Source organism: Gorilla gorilla, chromosome 7 (genome assembly GCF_029281585.2).
Source record: "Gorilla gorilla gorilla isolate KB3781 chromosome 7, NHGRI_mGorGor1-v2.1_pri, whole genome shotgun sequence".
NCBI lineage: Eukaryota > Metazoa > Chordata > Mammalia > Primates > Hominidae > Gorilla > Gorilla gorilla.
The window spans coordinates 117011243-117037357 of record NC_073231.2 but is presented as its reverse complement, the minus strand read 5'-3'; the positions used below and the strand labels follow the sequence as shown (position 1 = coordinate 117037357).

The window sequence follows — 26115 nt, the reverse complement described above, 5'->3', positions numbered from 1 at the left end:
ATGACTTGATACATATGCTTTCATATGTAGGTAAATTAATATAACATTTATTATTTCATTTATTTTTGTATATATCTATATGTATGTGTTTGTAAATATAATATGCGCTTGTGTGTGTGTGCGTGCATATGTGTGTGTGTATTTCTCCTGAAATTTTATGATGAAAAGGAAAGATTTCACCAATGTCTGTTATTACGGCTGAACTACACAACAGTAATTTAGGTTACTATGTAACCTGCGTGGCCTTCAAGTGTCCATGTGTATGTGTGTGTGTTTCATTCTCATTTTTAAAATGAAGAATCAAGCCTAGAGAACTGTAAGTAATGTATGCAAAATAATTGAACTAGTAAACGATGCAGAATACTGGCAGTCAGCTATTCTTCATATTATTAATACTTTTACTGGTTTTATCATAATACCTTTCTGTTACCACTAAATAATCTGTTTTCATTTTTATTCATTATATTACTTTTCTATGCTTCTAATTTTTCTAATTTTACTTTGGTAAATGCCATCTTATTTATTGATTATCATATTTATTTATTGATAATCAATGATAAAAACGAAGTACATGTTTTCAGGATATTTCAGAGATTATTTAGCCTAGACTTGGATTGTTATTACTATTTACCTCATATTTAATAATAAAGGCATTATAAAAACCATAAGTCCTTACTGGGGAATGGTTATAAGGCTTTTGCATATTTCTTTTTTTATTATTATACTTAAAGTTCTGGGATACATGTGCAGAATATGCAGGTTTGTTACATAGGTATACACGTGCCATGATGGTTTGCTGCACTCATCAACCCGCCATCTACATTAGGTATTTCTCCTAATGCTATCCCTCCCCTAGTCCCCCACCCCCTGACAGGCCCCAATGTGTGATGTTTCCCTCTCTGTGTCCACATGTTCTCATTGTTCAACTCCTACATATGAGTGAGAACATGTGGTGTTTGGTTTTCTGTTCCTGTGTTAGTTTGCTGAGAATGATGGTTTCCAGCTTCATCCATGTCCCTGCAGAGGATATGAACTCATCCTTTTCTATGGCTGCATGCTATTCCATGGTATATATGTGTCACATTTTCTTTGTTCAATCTGTCATTGATGGGCATTTGGGTTGGTTCCAAGTCTTTTTTATTGTGAATAGTGAATAGTGAATAGCAATAAACATATGTGTGCATGTGCATTTATAGGAGAATGATTTATAACCCTTTGAGTATACACCCAGTAATGGGATTGCTGGGTCAAATGGTATTTCTAGTTCTAGATCATTGAGGAATCGCCACACTGTCTTCCACAATGGTTGAACTAATTTACACTGCCACCAACGGTGTAAAAGCATTTCTATTTCTCCACATCCTCTCCAGCATCTGTTGTTTCCTGACTTTTTAATGATCACCATTCTAACTGGCATGAGACGGTATCTCATTGTGGTTTTGAGTTGCATTTCTCTAATGACCAGTGATGATGAGCAATTTTTCATGTTTGTTGGCTGCACAAATGTCTTCTTTGAGAAGTGTCTTTTCACATCTTTTGCCCACTTTCTGATGGGGTTGTTTGAGTTTTTCTTATAAATTTGTTTAAGTTCTTTTTAGATTCTGGATATTTGCCCTTTGTCAGATGCATATGGATAGATTGCAAAAATTTTCGCCCGTTCTGTAGGTTGCCTGTTCACTCTGATGACAGTTTCTTTTGCTGTGCAGAAGCTTTTTAGTTTAATTAGATCCTATTTATCAGTTTTGGCTTTTGTTGCCATTGCCTTTGGTGTTTTAGTCATGAAGTCTTTGCCTATGCCTATGTCCTGAATGGTATTGCCTAGGTTTTCTTCTAGGGTTTTTATGATTTCAAGTCTTAAGTTAAAGTCTTTAATCCATCTTGAGTTAATTTTTCTGTAAGGTGTAAGGAAGGGACACAGTTTCTACTTTCTGCATATGGCTAGCCAGTTTTCCCAACACCATTTATTAAATAGGGAATTCTTTCCCCATTGCTTGGTTTTGTCAGGTTTGTCAAAGATCATATGGTTGTAGATATGTGGTATATTTCTGATGCCTCTGTTCTTTTCCATTGGTCTATATATCTGTTTTGGTACCAGTACCATACTATTTTAGTTACTGTAGCCTTGTAGTATAGTTTGAAGTCAGGTAGCCTGATGCCTCCAGCTTTTTTCTTTTTGCTTAGGATTGTCTTGGCTATGCGGGCTCTTTTTTGGTTCCATATAAAATTTAAAGTAGTTTTTTCCAATTCTGTGAAGAAAGTCAATGGTAGCTTGATGGGGATAGCACTGAATCAATAATTTACTTTGGGCAATATGGCCATTTTCATGATACTGATTCTTCCTACCCATGAGCATGGAATGTTTTTCCATTTGTTGGTGTCCTCTCTTATTTCCTTGAGCAGTGGTTTGTAGTTCTCCTAGAAGAGGTTCTTCACATGCCTTATAAGTTGTATTCCTATGTATTTTATTCTCTTTGTAGCAATTGTGAATGGGAGTTCACTCATCATTTAGCTCTCTGTTTGTCTATTATTAGTGTATAGGAATGCTTGTGATTTTTGGACATTGATTTTGTATCTCGAGACTTTGCTGAAGTTGCTTATCTGCTTAAGGAGATTTTGGGCTGTGATGATGGGGTTTTCTAAATATACAGTTATGTCATCTGCAAAGAGAGACAATTTGACTTTCTCTTTTCCTAACTAAATACCCTTCATTTCTTTCTTTTGCCTGATTGCCCTGGCCAGAACTTCCAATACTATGTTGAATAGGAGTGGTGAGAGAGGGCATCCTTGTCTTGTGCCAGTTTTCAGAGGGAATGCTTCCAGGTTTGCCCATTCAGTATGATATTGGCTGTGGGTTTGTCATGAATAGCTCTTATCATTTCGAGATATGTTCCATCAATACCTAGTTTATTGAGAGTTTCTAGCATGAAGGGCTGCTAAATTTTGTCAAAGGCCTTTTCATCATCTATTGAGATGATCTTGTGGTTTTTTTCGTTGGTTGTGTTTATGTGATGGATTACATTTATTGATTTGTGCATGTTGAACCAGCCTTGCATCCCCAGGATGAAGCTGACTTGATCATGGTGGATAAGCTTTTTGATGTGCTGCTGGATTCAGTTTGGTATATTTTATTGAGCATTTTCACATCAATGTTCATCAGGGATATTGGCCTGAAATCTTTTTTTGTTGTGTCTCTGCCAGGTTTTGGTATTCACATGATGCTAGCCTCATAAAATAAGTTAGGGAGGATTCCCTCTTTTTCTATTGTTTGGAATAGTTTCAGAGGGAATGGTACCAGCTCCTCTTTGTACCTCTGGTAGAATTCGACTGTGAATCCATCTGGTCCTGGACTTTTTTGGTTGGTAGGCTATTAATTGCTGCCTCAATTTCAGAACTTGTTTTTGGTCTATTTAGGGATTCGACTTCTTCCTGGTTTAGTCTTGGGAGGGTGTATGTGTCCAGGAACTTATCCATTTCTTCTAGATTTTCTAGTTTATTTTTGTAAAGGTGTTTATAGTATTCTCTGATGGTAGTTTGTATTTCTGTGGAGTCAGTGGTGATATCCCCTTTATCATTTTTTATTGCATCTATTTAATTCTTCTCTCTTTTCTTCTTTATTAGTCTGGCTAGCAGTCTATCTATTTTGTTGATCTTTTCAAAAAACCAGCTCCTGGATTCATTGATTTTTTGAAGGGATTTTCCGTGTCTCTATCTCCTTCAGTTCTGCTCTGATTTTAGTTATTTCTTGCCTTCTGCTAGCTTTTGAATTTTTTTGCTCCTGCTTCTCTAGTTCTTTTAAATGTGATGTTAGGGTGTCGATTTTAGATCTTTCCTGCTTTGCCTTGTGGGCATTTAGTGCTATAAGTATCCCTCTATACACTGCTTTAAATGTGTCCCAGATAGTCTGGTATGTTGTGTCTTTGTTCTCATTGGTTTCAAAGAACATCTTTATTTCTGCCTTCATTTCGTTATGTACCCAGTAGTCATTCAGGAGCAGGCTGTTCAGTTTCCATGTAGTTGTGCAGTTTTGCGTGAGTTTCCTAATCCTGAGTTCTAGTTTGATTGCACTGTGGTCTGAGAGATTGTTTATGATTTCCATTCTTTTGCGTTTGCTAAGGAGTGTTTTACTTCCAATTATGTGGTCAGTTTTAGAATAAGTGTCATATGGTGCTGAGGAGAATGTATATTCTGTTGATTTGGGGTGGAGAGTTCTGTAGATGTCTATTAGGTCCTCTTGGTCCAGAGCTGAGTTCAGGTACTGGATATCCTTGTTAATTTTCAGTCTCATTGATCTGTCTAATATTGACAGTGGGGTGTTAAAATCTCCCACTATTATTGTGTAGGAGTCTAAGTCTCTTTGTAGGTCTCTAAGAGCTTGCTTTATGATTCTGGATGCTCCTGTATTGGGTGCATCCTCTTCTTGTTGGATTGATCTCCTTTACCATTATGTAATGGCCTTCTTTGTCTCTTTTGAACTTTGCTAGTTTAAAGTCTGTTTTATAAGAGACTAGGATTGCAACCCCTGCTTTTTTTTTTTTTTTTTTGGCCTTTCATTTGCTGTTAAATATTCCTCCATCCCTTTATTTTGAGCCCGTATGTGTCTTTGCATGTGAGATGGGTCTCCTGAATACAGCACAGAGATGGGTTTTTAGCTTTTATCCAATTCGCCAGTCTGTGTCTTTTAATTGAGGCAAGTATCCTATTTACATTTTAAGATTAATATTGTTATTTGTGAATTTGATCCTGTCATTATGATGCTAGCTGGTTATTTTGCCCGTTAGTGATGCAGTTTCCTCATAGCATCAATGGTCTTTATAATTTGGTTTGTTTTTGACGTGGCTGGTACCGGTTGATCCTTTCCATGTTTAGTGCTTCCTTCAGGAGCTCTTGTAAGGCAAAATCTGGAGGTAACAAAAATCTCTCAGCATTTGCTTGTCTGTAAAAGATTTTATGTCTCCTCCACTTATGAAGCTTAGTTTGGCTGGATATGAAATTCTGGGTTGAAAATTCTTTTCTTTAAGAATGTTGAATATTGGCCCCCACTCTCTTCTGGCTTGTAGGGTTTCTGCTGAGAGATTGCTGTTAGTCTGATGGGCTTCCATTTGTGGATAACCCGACCTTTCTCTCTGGCTGCCCTTAATATCTCTTCCTTCATTTCAACTTTGGTGAATCTGATGATTATGTGTCTTTGAGTTGCTCTTCTCGAAGAGTATCTTTGTGGTGTTCTCTGTATTTCCTGAATTTGAATGTTGGCCTGCCTTGCTAGGTTGGGGAAGTTCTCCTGGATAATATCCTGAAGACTGTTTCCAACTTGGTTCTGTTCTCCCTGTCATGTTCAGGTACACCAATCAGACGTAGATTTGGTCTTTTCACATAGTCCCATATTTCTTGGTTCTTCCTTCCATATTTGGTCTTTTCACATAGTCCCATATTTCTTGGTTCTCCCTTCCATATTTCGACTTCTTCCTGGTTTAGTCCTGGGAGGGTGTATGTGTTCAGGAACTTATCCATTTCTTCTAGATTTTCTAGTTTATTTTTGTAGAGGTGGTTATACTATTCTCTGATGGTAGTTTGTATTTCTGTGGGGTTGGTGGTGATATCCCCTTTATCATTTTTTATTGCATCTATTTGATTCTTCTCTCTTTTCTTCTTTATTAGTCTGGCTAGCAGTCTATCTATTTTGTTGATCTTTTAGAAAAACCAGCTCCTGGATACTTTTCACTCTTTTTTCTTTAATCTTGTCTTCTCACTTTATTTCATTGAGTTAATCTTCAATCTCTGATATCCTTTCTTCTGCTTGATTGATTTGGCTATTGATACTTGTGTATGCTTCACGATGTGCTCATGCTGTGTTTTTCAGCTCCATCAGGTCATTTATTTTCTTCTCTAAACGGGTTGTTCTAGTTAGCAATTCATCTAACCTTTTTTCAAGGTTCTTAGCTTCCTTGCATTGGTTTAGATCATGCTCCTTTAGCTCAGAGGAGTTTGCTACTACCTGCCTTCTGAAGCCTACTTCTGTCCATTTGTCAAACTCATTATCTGTCCAGTTTTGTTCCTTTGCTGGTGAGGAATTGTGATCCTTTGGAGGAGACGAGGCGTTCTGGTTTATGGAACTTTCAGCCTTTTTCTGCTGGTTTCTCCCCATCTTCGTGGATTTATCTACCTTTGGTCTTTGAAGTCGGTGACCTTCAGCTGGGGTCTCTTGAGTGGATGTCATTTTTGTTGATGTTGATATTATTCCTTTCTGTTTGTTAGTTTTCCTCCTAACGAGTCAAGCCCCTTTGCTGCTGTTCTGATGGAGTTTGCTGGAAGTCCACTCCAGACCTTGCTTGCCTGGGTATCACCAGTGGAGGCTACAGAACAGCAAGGATTGCTGCCTGTTTCTTCCTCTGGAAGCTTCATCCCAGAGGGGCACTTGCCAAATGACAACCAGAGCTCTTCTGTATGAGGTGTCTGTTGGCCCCTACTGGTAGGTGACTCCTAGTCAGGATACATGGGAGTTGGGGATCCACTAGAGGAGGCAGTCTGTCTGTTATCAGAGCTCGAGTGCTGTGCTGGGAGATTCCCTGCTCTCTTCAGAGCTGCCAGGCAGGGAAGTTTAAGTCTGCTGAAGCTGCACCCCCAACCACGCCTTCCTGCCTACTCTGCTCCAGAGACGTGGAATTTCATATATATGTCCCTGACTCGGGCTGCTGCCTTTTTTTCCAGAGATGCCCTGCCCAGAGAGGAGGGAATCTGGAGGGGTAGTCTGGCCGCAGTGGCCTTGCTGAGCTGCGGTGGGCTCCTCCCAGTTCACATTTCCAGGTGGCTCTGTTTACACTGTGAGGGTAAAACAGCCTACTCAAGCTTCAGCAATGGCAGACGCCCCTCCCCGCACCAAGCTCTAACATCCCAGGTCGAGCTCAGACTGCTGTGCTAGTAGCGAGAATTTCAAGCCAGTGGATCTTAGCTTGCTGAGCTCTGTGGTTGTGAGACCTGCTGAGCCAGACCACGTGGCTCCCTGGCTTCAGCCCCCTTTCCACGTGAGTGAATGGTTCTGTCTCACTGTTGTTCTGGGTGCCACAGTGGAATGAAAAAAACAAACAAACAAACAAACAAAAAACTCCTGCAGCTAGCTCAATGTCTGCCAAAACTGCCACCAGTTTTTTGCTAGAAACCCAGGGCCCTGGTGGTGTGGGCACTGGAGTGAATCTACTGGTCCGTAGGTTGCAAAGACCATGGAAAAAGCACAGTATCTGGGCTGGAGTGCACTGTACAGTCCCTAATGGCTTCCCTTGGCTAGGAGAGGGAGTTCCCTGACCCATTGCACTTCCTGGGTGAGGCGATGCCCCACCCTGCTTTGGCTGGCCCTCCTTGGGCTGCATCCACTGTCCAACCAGTCCCAATGAGATGAACTGGTTACCTCAGTTGGAAATGCAGAAATCACACACTTTCTGCCTCGATCTCGCTGGGAGCTGCAGACTGGAGCTGCTCCTATTTGGCCATCTTGCCAGCAATCCTGGCTTTTGCATATTTCATACCAAATTTCAATTATTCTCTTTTAACCTGTGAAATATTTTAAATGAATGCACTTGAATGTATAATGTATCTTTTTAGTATAAAGATTTTCAGGTAAACTAGAACAATTGGTGTGTAGTTTTTCATTAATTTTATGCTTTAGATTTATACTTTAATGTATTTTATAACTCAAATATAAAAGTTTTTCTGTGGATGCTCTGTAACAAAAGCCAGTTATGATTAATTAGCAGAATGAGTATATATATGCTTACCAGGCACTGACAGTTTAGTGGGAAGTTAATATTTCTGGGAGACAAAGATCTGGATGACCCTATAAATTCATGTCCTCCCCCTTTGAAGGAACTTAGCAGAAAGCTGAGTCATCTCATGAGAGGAGACTCATGTTCCAGAGCTTGGAGGCTCCCAGTTTGTATCTGAGCAAAGGCTTTTCCTCAGTGAGGAGCAAATTTCATTCTTACGACCTCATTTAGAATTTCCTTGACTTCCTATCTCTACGATGCATAAAATATTCAGAAGGTGGGGGTATGCTTTCTGAGAAGAGCAGACATTACGTGTGCAGTCCAGCACTGAACACTGGCACGGCTCCCTCTGAGACAATGGGAGATTTGGTATTTTGTGCACTCTGCTCTTTCTCCACTTGTAAGTTTTTCTCTACACTTCCCCAAAAGAAAACAACTGTGTTTTACAATTCTTATATTAGTGCTATATGACACTAATAACCTGTGTGTCCCTGACTATTTGCAAATAATTATAATAAAACAAATGAGTAGTGCACAAACATAACCTTTTTAAGTAAGTATTTTAAAATACATTCAAAGAGAGAAAAAATCTAGACTATTACTTTGAGGGATTTTTTTTTTCTTATGATTTCTCCAATAAGCAATTTTCAATCACTGAAAGACATGTCTTCTGAAAAAGCAATAGTATATAAAATAAAATGTAGGGACAACCTGAGGTAATCTCTCTGAAGTCCCATAACAGTTTTAAGAAACTCTTCAGGCACAAACAAAAAAATCTCATTAATATCACCAGTTTATTTGGAAGGAAGACAAAAAGACTCAAAAATGGAATGGCTACAATTCTTCAGAAGCATCCATCTGGAAAAACTCTCATATTCATACATTCATGCTAATATAATTCTTTTGTAGGCACAATATGGTGTCTCTGTGTGTGTGTGTGTGTGTGTATACATGTTTATATCTTAGAATACTCTTTTAATAATGTAGAATAGAAAATAAGAATGCTTTTTAATTTAAAAAGTTTAAATCTGATTCAGAACTTAAACTAACTAATTTTTTAGACAAAATATAATTTGAGCTATATATAATATAGCTCTGGAACTATAATTGTAATTTTTATAATTTCTATTTATAAATGTTTCCTGTGTAGTTTTCAGTTTTACCTTAGAAGGAAAAGAAAAGGAATCATTATTTTTTGGAAATAAACTTCTCAAATTTTTAATTTATATTAATAATAATTAAGATTGTGCCTTAAACGCCAAATTAGTTTGCTGAGCATAGGAATTGCATCATTGTAGTGAATTGAAAAGTAAACAAATAAACCAGTTTTCAATTTTCTGCCTGGATTTCAAACCTCCTCTACAGAAAGTAAATAAAAACAGTATCATTGAGCCCTTGCTACTCCACGTATACTCCATGCACAGCAGCCACCAGCATCAGCTGTGGGTATTTTTCAGAAGGGAAGAATTTAAGAAGCCTCCCTGGTACTGCTGAGCCTTGACTCTAACAAAACCCCCAGTTGATCAGTTTCTAATTAAGGTTTGAGAACTCTTGCTGCAGACCTATAATTGTTGAACTTGGCTGTGTTTTAGAATCAACTGAGAGAATAATAAAAATGCTAATGGCTGGATTTCATACGCACGTGTTCTAATTTAATTAATGTGACTGTGGCTTGGACATTGGGATTTTGAAGGTACATCATATATTCCAACGTAGTGCTCTCCTCTAGGCTCTTTACAGAATGCTTAATATCATGTAATTCTAAACCCAATTTGCAATGAAGACATTATTGCCTTCACTTTGTATTTGAAAAGGGAGGGTACAAAAAAACCTTAACATTTTGAAGTTTAAAGATCATAAGGCCGGGCATGGTGGCTCATGCCTGTAATCCCTGCACTTTGGGAGGCGAAGGTGGGTGGATTGCTTGAGGTCAGGAGTTCGATATCACCCTGACCAACATGGTGAAACCCCGTCTCCACTAAAATAGAAAAATTAGCTGGGTGTGGTGGTGGGCACCTGTAATCTCAGCTACTTAGGGGGCTGAGGCAGGAGAATTGCTTGAATCTAGGAGGCAAGGAGGTTGCAGTGAGCCAAGATCACATCACTGCACCCCAGAGTGGGTGACAGAGAGAGACTCCGTCTCAAAATAAATAAATACATTTTAAAAAAAACCCAAATATCATAAAGGAGAGCTGGTATTCAAATTATACCCTCATTTTTCTGTAAAAGTCGTATTGTCTTTGGTACATGGTCATAGATGTGAAATTTCAGGAGCATATACACTGAGCCACATTAAAAAAAATATATATATATTTATATATTTTATGTATACATATAAAATCTAAAATGAAAAGTTCTGACCTAGTCTCTTCATCATAGAATCATTAAGACTAAGAAGTTTACTAGCCAATTTCAATTAAAACCTGGCTTTATTCTTTAAACATTTTTTGCTATAAAATATCACGCAGACTACCAGCAATGTTGAGGTAGGGAAAGTAGTGACTTTTACCTAATCATTACATGTCTAAGTATACAGTATTTGTTTGTTTACTTTTATGTTTATGTAAAAAAATGGCCTATTCCAAAAGATACACGCAAATTAGAATGGATACATGCAAATTAGTAAAATTCAAATTCTCCAATTGGATACCATATTGAAATAACAAAGGGAAATTTGGTTAGGAATAAAACATACTTTGAAGTCATATTAATTGCTTGCTTAAGCATACATGCTCATTGTTACATTTGAGCAGCAATTATAAAAATATAAATTTAAAGAGTTTTAGGAGCCATACTTTTCATTAGGCAAAAGAAAATAATTTTCATTAGGAAAAAACAGATAATTAAAAACTTTTCAAACAAAAAATAGATAATTAAAAATGAGGGATTTCATTAAAAATGCTTTTGCATAAAGAAAATGAAAAAATTTCACGTACAAAAAAATTAGCTGGAATTTTTTTGTTGTTTAAATTTTTTTTAAGCTTTTTAAACAACTGAATGTAAAATAAAGGTGAAGAAATCTTACTGTAGAATTTTAAGTTATGTTTTAGCAGCAGACTATTTTTATGAAAATATCACATGTAGTTGTAAAATAATTGAAAAAGACAATGACTATCATTTGATTGAGCAAACATATGATACACAATTTCTAAGTTTTATTTTTCATATGCTTTGTAATAATTTCATTAGATAGATATTATTGTCATTACATTTTATAGTTGAGGAAAGAATAGAGGAGATTGAGTTTAACCTAAGACTTGTTAAAAGTATAGCTATTAGACTGAGCAGCTATAAGTGTAATCTTGACCTACTCATTTTTCCTCATTTTCACCAATAAACATTTCATTAAATCTTAGACCTTACAAACCTGTTTGAGAATAGGGTACGTAGATCAGGGGTCAGCAAACAAAGTGGGCCAAACCCAGCCTGCCACATGTTCTTATAAATAAAATTCTACTGGGCCAGAGTCATACTCCTTTGTTTCTGATGTCTGTGGCTGCTTTCACACTACAATTGTTGACTTTAGTAGTGGTGACAGAAATGACAGATGTAGCAAAGACCTTCTCTTTCATAGAAACAAAAATGTTTACTATATGGTCATTTACTGAAAAAGTGTGTCCACCTATGATGTGGAACAATATTTTCTGAAATGTAAGTTTGGAATATTAAAATTATAATCAATATGCATTGGAAAAAGTTTTTTATTGTCTAATATCTTTGGGAAAATGATAAACTAAACTATTTTTCTTGTATGATTCCTCAGCATTTTAAATATATTAGTATGTTTTTGAATCTTAAAGGGAGATTATATAGTATAGCTTTAATACAATTTTTAAAACTCTAGGATGTATGTACATTCTTTTAGAGCTAGTTTGTGAGTGCTAGGAGTACAGCAGTGCACCATCTGGTAAGCACTGCAGTATGAAATTATAGTTTAATTTCTCCTTTCAATAAATCTACCTTCTAATTATACATTTTACTTTAAGAATAAAATTAGATATAATTATTCCAAGTTTGTATAATAATTATTTCCAAACATTTTTTAAAAATCAAATAAATAATAATTAGCTGAAAAGTTAGGAAATTATTGCTTTTTATATTTATTTCAAACTGATTGACTGTCTCAATCTATTTCTTTCACCTAATTACTTTTGAACACATCAACACTTTTCATAAAATCTTTTTTAGAAAATACAAAAATGGCTTCATTGAGTATTTCTTATTTTGTCGCTGCAAAAGCACAAGCAAGTTAGAGGAATAATACAGAGAATGTCATTAAAATTCCGTTGAGGTTCTCAGACCCTCTGGTAGCTACAGTCAGTTTAGGAGTTTATTTCATAGTAATGAAAAGTAGAGTTGGAGGACATAATTTTAGTGTAAAACTCCAAGAAACATTTGTTTCTCTGTTTAGAGGCTGATAGCTTTTGGTAGCAGCCGGTTTGAGGTTACACTCTCTGGAAAAAAATCATAAAAGGGTTGCTATTGTACTCTCTCAAATAAATTCAAACGTGTGCTTTAACAGCATCCAGATCATTGTTAGAATCAACATCAAAGAAGCTGGTAAGGATGGTGGGTTATTACAGAATTCCATAGACACCGCCTTGGTAGCATTTCCAAGGTCAAAGTTGACTTAAGAAAAAAATTTTTCAAATATTTGTTTGCAAAGTCAAATTGGTCATTCTTGTCCACACACTATTTTATCATGTGAGTATACGAAGAATTTAGCAATGAAAACAATTAAAAGGTCTGTATTTTAAAATCAATATATTTGAACCAAATAAATATGAAAAGGGAATAAAAATATTTAAAAACTAACAGTAGTTAAAATATAGTTAGCCATTTACTTGAAAGTTTATCCCAAGCCATGTTTCTTCAACATTTGTAACATTTACTTAGATTTTAAGTATATTGGTAAAAATGTTGGTGTCTTTAATATATTTGTTTATGTACTATGTACTACGGCCCGTTGTATGTGAAATCTCTTTAAATAGGGTTAATGATATTTAGTACTACTTTTAGGAATTTGAAAGAAAATATATAACACAGCAGTTATTATATATATATATAAAGAAATCTGCCTTTCCCATGGTAGAAAAACTACCACTGAGTACTATCCTCACTACCTGGGTGGCAGGATCTGTATCCCAAACCTCAGCATCATGCAATATACTCATGTAACAAACCTGGGCATGTACACCCTGTATCTAAAATAAAAGTTGAAATTATAAAATAATAAGAAAAATTATAAATGTTACAACCTCTTATCACGATATCTATAAAGGGTCAAAATCATTTTTAAAACTTCAACCAAAATTTGTTTTATTAAATATATTGCTGTTTTCTACTCCTGAGAGAAAAATGAGAACCATACTATTGACCCTTTGCAGTAAATAAGAATAGGAACTTTTTTAAAATTCAAATTAAAATCTCAACTAATTTAGTTTGTGTGATTAATTGGACTCCCTTCTTTTCTGACTTTGGTGTAATACCAGGACATGTTTGATTAAAAAAAAGATAAAAATGAAATCATATAGGATAAGAAAAATGCACGGGCAAGTATACTCTGCTGTGCAATATGACAAAGTGAAAGAAACTGACCCAGCCCAGGTAGCCTATGTGAGTCAGAAGTTATTGAATGGAGTTGGCACTAAAAAATAAAAATTTAAAAAGTGTCAGTTATTCAATTTTCCAACTCCTCAGAAATGCCTGTGGTATTGACTGCTGTATCCAGGCCACATCTGTTCTTAGGAGTATTGCAATAATCAGTTTGGTTGTAAAGACAACTTTTCATTAGTCAAAACATTCCACAGTAGCCAGGATATTTTTACTCTGGATTTGAAGCAAGGAAAGAAGTAGCTTGAAAAGAGACACACTGATTTAGACGTTTTGCAGTGATAGCAATATGCTGTCTCAAAAACAATAAGGGGAAAATAAATAATAAATAGATTTTATTGATTATAAAAGTCACTGTACTCACAATTTCCTACTGTAAATTGTGAATGAATATTACAAGGAGCTCAAATTTGACAGTCTCAAAAGATACTTCTAGCAAATTATATCTGATTGTCTTAAGAGTAAATGCTTGAAAGTCAAGATACCTGCCCTTTTAATATAAGAAAGCTCGTTTTTATTCTCCTAAATTCTGTGGATTCAAGCACCATAAGGCCTGTTAGCTGATTTTGGTCAAAAACCTAAAAGACAAAATGGATAAAGTTTTACATATTTCTTGTCTAAAGAGGGAAAATGGGAAGTATATCATCCACAGAAATCCTGTTCAGTGATGGTCAATATGTTCAATATAGACAAACACAATAGTTTGCCCTATCTTATGGAAACCTGATTTTTTACCCTTGTGAACGTTTTAACAAATGTACATTCTAATTATTGATTTTATAGTCATTGCTTAACTGAAAAATAATATTTGTTTTATATTTATAATTAGCACTGTTAAAAAATCAAAAGACTGATTTAGAGTGTGTCTGTACAAAACTGAGTTGTGTGACATTGACAACACTACATTCAGAATTAACTTAGCATATGTTTATGTATATTTGTTTGTATTTTTTCTCATTTATTGTTCTTCTTTTGCATATTAAGTGATGTTTAATGTAATTTGTGCAACAGAGGAGTGGAAGTATTTGAGTCATTTTGGAGTAAAGCATATAAAATATTCAAGGCTTTATAATCCTTAACGATTACACGTGTTTGAAAAAAATATGCTTCACTGGTTATCTAATTTTATTTCAGTATTAAAAGGAAAAACACACTATCAGCATTTTAAATTTATGATTATTACACATATTCAAAAAATTTATTGAAGATGGATGTGCATGTGAAATAGTTAAGCAGAAGAGAAAAAACATAATTACTGCTAGCTTTATGTTGTCAAAAACTGTTAAGAGAACAGATTTTATAAAAATAACTACAAAACTAATGTAATAAAAGATAAAAAAGATAAATTAATATAAATGTATGGTAAAAAAATAAATGTCTAACATTCCCTAGTTAAGGTAGAGAGATATTTACAGAGCAGGAAATAGTGGAGAGGAAATAATTATTATTGTTCTTTTTTATAATTATAATGTTGCCATTTAGTAATAGGAAACAAGACCATTGGGGAGCTTAAGGATAAAATATGTGCCAAACTACAGTTTAAGAAAGGGCACTGGGGCTGGGCATGGTGGCTAACGCCTGTAAGCACAGCACTTTGGGAGGCCAACGCAGGTGGATCACGAGGTCAGGAGTTTGAGACCAGCCTGACCAACATGGTGAAACCCCATCTCTACTAAAAATACAAAAATTAGCTGGGCCGTGGTGGTATAAACCTGTAATCCCAGCTACTCAAGAGGCTGAGGCAAGAGAATCGCTTGAACCCAAGAGGCAGAGGTTGCAGTGAGCCGAGATCACACCACTGCACTCCAGCCTGGGTGACAGAGAGAGACTCTGTCTCAAAAAAGAAAGAAAGAGGAAAAAAAGGGCATTGGGTATCCTGTGAACAAGACTATGCTTGACTAGATTACATAGTACTGGTCCAAATAACAAGAAATGAAGCAGCAAATGTGCATTGCAGTTAGTATTGGTGCAATAAAATTAATACTCACTAAAAAAAAAAGAAAAACCATGTTGTATCATGTACATTTTTAAGATTTAGAAGATGAATTCTCTTAAAGCAGGAAATGACCATCTATATATGTGATATTTTTAAAAGAAGCTGATTGCTGAATTTATGGGACAATCCAATTGCCAGTAAAGAAGTTAAAAATAGTAAACTGGGGCCAGACACGGTGGCTCACGCCTGTAATTCCAGCACTTTGGGAGGCTGAGGCGGGCAGATCATGAGGTCAAGAGATCGAGACCATCCTGGCCAACACGGTGAAACTCTGTCTCTACTAAAAATACAAAAATTAGCTGGGCATGGTGGTGGGCCCCTGTAATCCCAGCTACTCAGGAGGCTGAGGCAGGAGAATTGCTTGAACCCGGGAGGTGGAGGCTGCAGTGAGCCGAGATCCCGCCACTGCACTCCAGCCTGGTGACAGACCAAGACTCTGTCTCAAAAAAAAAAAAAAAAAAAAAAATAGTAAACAGAAGGTGAAAAAAATTAGTAAAGATAAAGCTTTGAAAACACATGCAACTAGCAGTTTGGTCTTCTGAATAATATCTAAAGATATCAAAGTAAATGGATCACTTAGAGATCATGAAAGTGACTTTATCTCATGGAAGATGGAAGATATCTAATCAAGTTCAATAAAATAAAGTTGCTCTGGTCTTATGCCTTAGTATTTCTATGATGGTATTATTATTATTAAAAAATATAAATGTGAAAGAAGTAAAATATATTTGACTTCATTTTCTTCCAAAGCCTAGGAATCTTTATTATCACTCACTTGTTTTCTTAAAAGAAAATGAGTATTAATTACAGCCACTTTTAATTTATTTATTCACTGATTTATTCATTGACTTATTCATTCATTATTTTTAATAAAAGCTCTATGAGAGCAGAAGTTTTTGAGGGTCTCCACATCTGCTTTATCTTATCTAACATCTGTAATCAAGGTATCTTAATATTTTTTTAACTGCTGATTATTAGTATATTGAACAATACCTAAAACATTGTTAAATTAATGAAAAAATAAACAAGTATCTTAGAAACCAAAAGGTTATGGACAATTAGAAACCTCGAGTCCAGAAAAATCTGAAAAACTAATTCTTCAAAGAGTTAAGATAAAGTAAAAGCCAATAATTAGAATGATTCGTTTGATAAGAGTTCCGAAAGTTACTGGCTACACAAGCATAATGTACCCCAAAAGCCAGAACTGCCAAGTGAGGATTTGCATCTCTTTCAAACAGGGATTGGTTCAAAGATTTCTCGGGAGTTGTAAAACACCTAGATGTCCTTTTATGCACCATATACCATGTAACTGACCCACTTGTTCCATGGCAGAAGATGGGAGGTGAAATAGGGAGAGACTGCTTTTCGCTGTGTGGAGATGTTTGTACAACCAAGAGAAGAAAAAAATGGAGATATAAAAATAAGAGAAAAGAATTCTTGCATCCTAAGCAATTATAACCTCAATTTATCTTCTCCTTTTAGAGTCCCGGAATGCTGAAAGCCAATCTTGGAGACTGTAGGTAGAAATTTGAAACATATCTCACTAGGGAGTTGATCAAAATAAGAAAAAAGAACTATCAATAATAAAATTTCAGTAACTCAGTAACTCCTAACGAAAAGTGCTTTGCTCTTTTATCACCAAATTTGTGAGCATCACAAGTCCATCATATCAGCCACAGAGAAAGAGCTTCCCACTTGTTTTTATTTTATTTTTTAAATATTGTTTTACTTACATAAGAAAAGAGGAATCAGCAGAAACAAAGCCTCCAGATGAAAGAGGAAAAACTTAAAGACATAAAAATGACCAAAAAAGTTACACACAAAACAATAATTGATACTTTGTAAAAATGTAAAATTATATATAATGAGATGTTTATAAAGATTCATATATGTATTTTTTTAATATAATATATAATATAATGTATGTATTATTCTATGTTTTATGTATAATAGCAGAAATAAATCTATGTTTTATGTAAAATAGCAGAAATAAAAAGTCATAAAGAACATTGGAAGGTAAAATTGATTAAAGCTCAAAGAAAGTAATAAACTAAATATCAAAGAAAGTAATAAACTCAAAAAACAGAGAGCTATATTATGATAAAAAGAGATAAAGTTAGTTAATCTATAGGGCAATTTCTGAACATAGAAGAGAAGGCAGTAAAATAGAGCAGGGGAATAAATAAATTTTAAATGAATAGTTCAATAACATTTCCCAAGATTGAAAAGTAATAATGTTCATAATGGAAAGGCGCACCCAGCAAGATGAATTCCAAACAAGACGAATAAAGTTGCACACCAACATTTGTCATAATGAATTATCAGAGCACCAGAGAAAAATAGATGTATACAAAGGGTCCAGAGAGAAATGAACTGAAAATCAACAAATAAGAAAAATAATATCCTCTACAAAGAAAAAGTAAAAATGGCATCGGACATCTTGACAGTAATATTGGAAGACAGAAGCAATGTGAGCAAAGGCTTCAAAATTATGAAAAAGAATTATGTCCTGCCTAGAATTCCTACTTTCAGCCAAACTCTAAATATCTAAAACAAGAGTAGAATAAAAACTTAATGAGATATGCATCATTGTAATAAATTGCTTTTCCATCTATTTATATGGCAAATACACTGGGAGATGTGTTGCATACTCAACGTGCTGTAGTACGCCAAGAAAAAAGACACAAATCTCAAGAAATAAAGACTTCCATTTTCTCCACACCCTTGCCAACACTTACGTCTTGTGTTTTTGAAAATTGCTATTATAAGGGGAATGAGGTGATAGCATATAGTGGTTTTAATTTGCATTTCCCTGATAATTAGTGATGTCAAGCACCTTTTCATCTTGCCACAGAGGGAAAATTGGAAACTATATGAAATGATAGATATGTTCATTTGTTTCACTATTGTAAGAATTTTCTCTATCTGTATATCTATAGATATATAGATAGCCATAGATATATATGTATGTATACATATGCATATATATTTATGTATACATATGCATATATATGTATGTATACATATGCATATATATGTATGTATACATATGCATATATATGTATGTATACATATGCATATATATGTATGTATACATATGCATATATATGTATGTATACATATGCATATATATGTATGTATACATATACGTATACGTATATATGTATACGTATACATATATGTATATATATAAATGTGTGCATGTACGTATCTTGTAACATCATATGTATACTTAAATATAAACAAATTTGTTTAAAAAATTTAATAATAGAAGCACTCATAGTCTTAAAAAATAACCATAATATCTGAGAGCCAGGAAACATTTTAGAAAGGGGTTTAGAGAATTCTATGCATGAGGATTAAGGGAAGTGCCAGGATGCCTGTTGTGTGAAACCACTGTGAGCAAACACTCCAAACTGGGAAGGGAAAAAAGCATTACTGTGGAGAACAGAGGTCAGTGTGGTAGAGGAAGGACTATGGATGATGACATCATGGGGTGCTCAATTCATGTGGAATGGAGATTCAGATCTACAGTAAGTAATTGCAAAGAATCTGTGAAAGGCTCATATAAAAATAAGTCTAAGGAAAGCAAGTAGGCATATATTAACTCCAGAAAACCATAAAGCTAAGCAAAAGTTAGCCTAGATGTGTACAATTTAGTCTTAGTTTCTTTTGTCTATATCTGGTAATTTCTAATATTTATTTTAAAAATAGCTGTTCCTTTTGTCATATTCAGCATTTTAAATTTAAGGTATAATTATCAATTCCTCTTATTACTTATTTGTTTCAAAATGCAGTTTAATGTTTCTTGAGATATTCTTTGTGCCTCCATATATCAAGTTTGGAAAACATTCTATAGATGATATATACACATTATTTTGTTAAGTTTATCAATTGAAATATAATTGACATAAAGTTGACATATTTGATTTTTTTAGTGTTTTTATATACGCATACTATTATGATTGCATACTATTATAGATAATTAAAATAAAATGTCTCAGCCATCTATTAAATAAGCCTTATGTATTTTAATAATTTGGAATTTACATGTTTATATTGTGCCTACTGTATCTCTCAATGATAGTAGTAGTAGAAGAAACAGTAGCACTCATTTTAAGAAATAATTTAAAAATTTATGTTGGAAATTGATCTATGTAATAAGCTCATTTAATGCTCAAAACAATAATCAATATAATTTTTGCCCTTTGACATAAAGATGAAGAAACAAATAAACATAAAGTTTAAGTTACTTTATTAAAGTTTTACAGATAAGTGTCACACAAGAATCCTAACCCAAGTAATCTCCTTCTACAGTTCATGTCTTTAAGAACTTTTTTATTTTTGCTTGAAAAGTACAGTTTAGCACTCTAGATTGACCAGTTTATTTGTACTTAGGTTATGGTATTCACTTTCTACTGTATTGTAAAAAATTACTAATTACAGTATAAGATGATCCCAAAAGTAGTAGCATTAAATTGTTTTAATTTTATTAATATTAATCTTTTTAAAATTTAGAATATAATGCTATTAAGCAAAGTATGTATTTTTGACCTTCACATACAAATAACCCTCAACAGTTACTGTTAAGAAAGCCTGTATGCTGCAGGTATAGAAACTGTGTTTATGTTTAATAGTACAGCTTTATTGAAACATAATTTACAAACAGTACGTTCTCACTCAGTGTGGTTGACAGATTTTTAAAAACTTGTCTTTAAGTAAAAAAAGACATAAAAGAAATCTATTTGGGTATTTACCATAGGCTAATTGATGTAAGCAAGAATTAAATTCTTAAGGCATATTCTGGTCACAAAAACATCATCATACATCTAAATAAAGACTGAAACATTACTAATATCGAACATTGAAATATGAGCTACACATGTATTTGAGAAAGATTAATAAAAACAAGACAATTATGTACCCAATTATTCCAGTTCAGGGTCAAGGGTGGCCAGAGCCTACCTCTGCAGCTTAGCGTACAATGTGGGAACCCATTCCAACGGAATGCCATTCCACCTCAGGGTGCACACATACACACACACACACACACACACACACACACTCACCATACTGGGACTATTTAGACTTGCCAATTAACCTAATGTGCACATCTTGAGATGTGGGAGGAAACTGGAGTTCTCAAAGAAAACCCACAGACATGGGAGAACGTGTAAAGTCCACACAGAGGCCCCAAAGAGAATCAGTGATGTTATTAGAGGACCTGCTATATATCCACTCATTCAAAATGCACAATTCAATGTTTTTCAGTATATCCACAGATATGTGCAACTATCACCACAATCAATTCTGTGACATCTTCACTGTCTTATACAGAGACTCTATGCATATTAGCAGAGACAACTTTCTTCCCCAAACCCCACTGGCCCTAGGCAACCACCATGCTATTTTCTGTCTCTATAAACTTGCATATTTTGCACATTTCATATAAATGTAATCATACAGTATGTGGTCTTTGTGACTGGCTTCTTTCACTTAGCATGATGTTTTCAAGGTTCATCCAGGTAGCAGACTGTATCAGTTCTTTATTTCAATTGCTGAATAATTTTTCATTGTATGGATCCACCACGTTTTATTTATATATTCATCACTTAATGAGTATTTGAGTTATTACCACTTTTTCCTATTATAAATAATACTGCTGTAAATATCCTTGCACGTGTTTTTGTGTGAACATATGCTTTCATTTCTCTTGTGTTGATACTAAGGAGTGGAATTGGTGGATGATAAGGTAACTCAATGTTTAAAATTGTGAGAAACTTTAAAACTCTTTTTCCAAAGTGCTGTACCATTTTGCATTCCTCACTGCACTTTATGAAGGTTCCAACTTTTAAACATCTTTTAAAATGCTTATTTTCCATCTTTTAAAATTATAATTATTCTTTTCTTTTGAGACAGAGTTCTGCTGCCTAGGGTAGTGTGTGCAGTGCTGTAATCCTAGCTCACTGCAGCCTCAAACTTGAGGGCTCAAGCAAGTTTCCCACCTCCGCCTCCCAAGTAGCTAGGACTAGAGGCAGGTGCACGCCATTATGCCAGGCTGATTTTTAATTCTTATTTTGGTTCTTTTTTAGATACACGATCTCACTATGTTGCCCGGGCTGGTCTCAGACTCATGACCTCAAGTTATCTTCCCACCTCAGCCTCACAAAGTGCTGGGATTATAGGCATGAACAACTGCACCTGGCCAATTACAATCACTCCACTGGCTGCAATAGATGCTGACACCATATTTGTATAGCCTTCTGGACTATGAGCCAATTAAAACTCTCTGCATTATAAATTACCCAGCCTCATGTATTTCTTTATAGCAATGCACGAATGGCCTAACACATCACCAGTACTGTGGATCCTCACTGCTGTGTTTTAAACCTTTATATTCAAATACAATATCTTTAAATTGATGCCTTATAAAATTTTCTAACTAGGTAACGACTAGTAGCTTGTATATATAAAGGTAAAGCTAAAGTTGTGTAAATGTTTATTTGATAGTAATGACATTTCACATTTATGTATTTATGTGTGTATGTATGTATGCATGCATTTATTTTATTTGTTTTTGAGACAGAGTCTCTCTCTGTGGCCCAGGCTGGAGCGGAGTGGTGTGATCTCAGCTCACTGCAACCTCCATCTCCAAGATTCAAGCAATTCTCCTGCCTCAGCCTCCTGAGTAGCTGGGACTACAGGTGCGTGCCACCAAGCCGAGCTAATTTTTTTTTTTTTTTTTTTTCTGACGGAGTCTCGCTCTGTCGCCCAGCTGGAGTGCAGTGGCTCAATCTTGGCTCACTGCAACTTCCGCCTTCCGGTTCACGCCATTCTCCTGCCTCAGCCTCCCGAGCAGCTGGGACTACAGGCGCCCGCCACCACGCCCGGCTAATTTTTTGTATTTTTAGTAGAGATGGGGTTTCATTGTGTTAGCCAGGATGGTCTCGATCTTCTGATCTCCTGATCCGCCAGCCTCAGCCTCTCAAAGTGCTGGGATTACAGGCGTGAGCCACCGCGCCCGGCCCCAATTTTTGTATTTTTAATACAGACCGGTTTTCACCATGTTGGCCAGGCTGGTCTTGAACTCCGGACCCCAAGTGATCCACCAGCCCTGGCGTCCCAAAGTACTCAGATTACAGGCATGAGCCACCGTGCACAGCCCACATTTATGTGATAGTATTTGTTTTTTAATATTTGGTATCACTTTTCTTACAATTACTTAGTAAAAAATTTACTAGCTCAGTATTATAAATGTGCCATATATAAATTTGAAAGCAATAAAATAGAGGCTGAAAGGTCTTTGAATATAAATGGCAGTATAAATGTATGGAATACAATAATGAAGAGTAAAGAATGTGAAATGACATAATAATCAGACGGAGAGAACAAGTATTATAGCTAGGCCATAACAGAGTTAATCTTCACTTTCTGATTTCACTGTTTCACAAGATATAACTATTGTTTTCTTATTTAAATATAGCCTAAAATCAGTGGAAAACAATCAATGAAAATAACTCAGAATGATCGCTAACCAGTTCTATTCAGACCCCCTTGATACAAATTATTTAAAGTCAAATTAAATACACAACGGATATGATAAATTCTTGCAGAAACAACAAAATCAATCACCTCTGATTATGTTGTCATTGAACGGCCACCTATTTAAAGAAATATTTTTATGTTTACCCCGTCTAAACAGTTTCCTTCTTGAAATATGCATTATCTTAGTAGAGTATAGTAAGCACATAAAGCCATGTAAAGCCGCTTATAGTAAGCACCCAATACGCATTAGTTAATTATATGTTGAAGTTTGGAAAATACGAAACATTGGCAAGTAACTGTATAATCATCCATTGGTAGGCATGATTTTGGAGATGTAGAAGGAAATGACATTCTATGGGGCAAGCATTATTCCTCAGTGAGAATGAGAAATGGCCAGAAGGAAATGAAATAATAACCTGGCTTCATCATTACCTTTTCATCATTATCCAGCCCTGTGCTTATTAAGGTGGCACAGCATGTTGGTTAAGCATATAGTCTTCAGAATTATAGAATCTGAGACAAAATTTTCAGTCTGCCAGCTTCTAACTTTATGATCTCAACCTACAAAAGCCTCTGTTTATTTCTCTGTAAAATGAGTATAAAAATACTAACAGGAGTGCTTACAAAATTAAACATTTATAATGTTTGACATAAGGAGACAGTAAAATATAGACATTATCATTTTTCTGTCTACACACCATGATATACTTTTACTCATGTTATTGTAGCATTAATATTAATTTATGCATTGCATAATTTGTTTTCTCAGCATTTCTAGATAGCTAAGTGCCTCATATTACATAGTAACATCTCAAAACTAAACGAGTGACATTTACACGTTAACATATGTCCAAATTATTCTGATGAACCATTAAAGCATAGATTTCTACTCTACTCTCAAGTTTATGATTCAATAGGTCTGGGTGGGACCTGTATATTTTATTTTCAAAAATTTCTAGGTGATACTGAATTGGCTCGTCCAGGACCCACACTTTGAGAATCACTGCTCTAAGTAATAGAATAAATTAATTGCTATATTTAAAACATTAACTTCCCGAGTCTAAAGTTGAATAGTATCTCCTTTTATCATATGCGTCTAGATTTGTACCTATCCTAAAATATAAAAAGCTCGCTCAGACTTCTAGCTTTTATTTTTTACCCTGACTTTAGAAACATCTCTGGAAGTTTTGAAAGTCACCATCTCTATTTCATTACAATATCTGTTTAAGATCATCCTAAACATATTATCATATTATGTACCCTGCGAGTGAAAGTAGCCAACAATTTGTTGTTGTTGTTGTTGTTGCTTTGTCACCAGGCTGGAGTGCAATGGCATGATCTCGGCTCACTGCAACCTCCACTTTCTGGATTCAAGTGATTCTCGTGCCTCAGCCTCCCAAGTAGCTGGGATTACAGGTGCCCATTGCCACACCCCGCTAATTTTTTTTGTATTTTTAGTAGAGGTGAGGTTTCACCATCTTGGCCAGGATGGTCTTGATCTCTTGACCTCGTGATCCGCCCACCTCCACCTCCCAAAGTGCTGGGATTACAGGCATGAGCCACAGCGACTGGCCAGCCAACAATTTTATAGTACTTACCATATGCCAAGAACTCACTTTATATGAGTCACTAATGTAAGTCTCAAATGATCCAATGTAGTAAACACCAATATTGTCATTATTATTTTGCATATGTGGTAACAGACAACATTTATTACATTAATTGCCTAAGTTCACATAGTTCATAAATAACAGAAAATAAATCTGAACTCAGGCAATCAGTTTCCAGGGCACATTTTTTCTTTAGTTATATTACAAAATATCTCAATTTATAATGTTGATCTAAACTATTTTATGCCACCTACTCTTTCATATTTAGTTTACTTAGTTAATATGACAATTGGATTAGGACATGATATAAGGGCTAACTTATTTGAAACATACCTAGCAACTCTTTATAATATAGATTCCCTTTTTTTCAGTGACTTCTGTTTGAAGAGTTTCAATATATTTGTTATATATGTATGTAAGTTTTTATGTTTGTATGTATTTGCCAGAAAATTTCAAAGCCCAGCAGATTAAAAATATATTGTTAAAGGCTGAAAGAATGCTGTAACATTTTTATTGTAATTATAGTTAGTAAATTAAAAAATTATTATGCCAAAATATGGATTGCATATCTCAAAATGGCACCCAGTAAATATCCCCACTTTTATATCAGGAAAAATAGGAGAAAGCAAAGAGGGACAGATATTAATTTTATTTACTACTAAGTCTAATGTGGAGGTTACAAGCATACTATCAACCAAATCATTCCACTACCTGAAGCTCTGAATCAAGCAGATTTAGTAATCATGATATAACTGAATGAGGGCATTTCTCATCATCTTCAAGCTCAGAGCTCAATCAACCTTTGGACAAACTATGCCTAAGGAAAAGAAGGACATTGCAGTGTTAAGCATTGCTTTTTAATCACTTTCAAGTTTTACTTTGTGAAATTAGTTAAAGGGGATTGAAATGAGAAGAAAACATGGGGGGAAAGCTTTTTTTTTTTTTTGAAACAGGGTCTTGCTCTGTCACCCAGGCTGGAGTGTACAGTGATGCAATCATGGGTCACTGCAGCTTGAAGCTCCTGGGCCCAAGCAATACTCCTACCTCAGCCTCCCAAACTCCTGGGACCACAGGTACAAGCCACCACACCTGGCTATACTTTATTTTTATTTTATTTTATTTTTAAAAAATTTTGTAGAGATGGGGTCTCCCTGTGTTGCCCAGGCTGGTCTCGAACTCCTGGGGTCAAGCAATTCTTTTGCCTCAGCCTCCCAAAGTGTTGGGATTACAGGTGTGAGCCACCTTGCGCAACTGTGAAAAACTTATGGACGTGGGTCTGGGCAAGGATTTATTAGATATGACACCAAGAGGATAGGCCACGAAAGCAGAAATAATTAAGTAGGACTACATCAACCTAAATAGCTGCTGCACAGCAAAGGAAACAACCAGCAAAGTGAAAAGACAATCCAGGGAATGGGAAGGAATATCTGCAAACTATATGTCTAATAAGGGGTTAATTTCCAAAATAAAGAATTCATACAAATTAATTAATAACTTGATTAAAAATGGGCAAAAGACTTGAATGGACATTTCTCAAAAGAAGGTATACAAATAGCCAACAGGTATATGAAAAAATGCTTGCCATAATTAACTGTCG

General features: G+C 35.2%; 1 long non-coding RNA gene across 1 annotated transcript in view; it reads left to right on the top strand.

Annotated features, from left to right (window-relative positions):
* Positions 1 to 21667, top strand: part of LOC129524185 (uncharacterized) — a 49643-nt gene extending 27976 nt beyond the window's left edge. The window contains exon 3 of the long non-coding RNA XR_008667900.2: positions 21456 to 21667. This is a non-coding gene — a long non-coding RNA (uncharacterized lncRNA). The remainder of the gene's footprint in view (positions 1 to 21455) is intronic.
* Positions 21668 to 26115: the final 4448 nt, after the last annotated feature.